Below are 337 nucleotides of genomic sequence, written 5' to 3'. Positions count from 1 at the left end.
ATCTGTGTTTGTTGTATATCACAGTCTGTATTGTAAGTGCTTATTAAATAAGAACAGAGTAAAACAGAAATTACTAAAGATTTCATCATAAATCTGACTACAGGAAACATGTGACCATCAGGGTCTGTATTTGTTTGATGACCCTAAACACTGTACTCATCATACGACCAAATGTACATCTCCATCTCCTTCCCTTCAAAACAACTCTAAATAAGTGATACACCATAATAAATAAAACGTTAGCATGAATGTTTGATATTGTCCCAAAGTAACTACCTCTATAAGGGATCACTACAATTATCAACATTTAGCTCATTTCTATTTTAATTGAACATTT

This window comes from Notolabrus celidotus, chromosome 22 (assembly GCF_009762535.1).
Source record: "Notolabrus celidotus isolate fNotCel1 chromosome 22, fNotCel1.pri, whole genome shotgun sequence".
In the NCBI taxonomy this organism is placed as follows: domain Eukaryota; kingdom Metazoa; phylum Chordata; class Actinopteri; order Labriformes; family Labridae; genus Notolabrus; species Notolabrus celidotus.
This window is presented reverse-complemented; position numbering follows the sequence as displayed.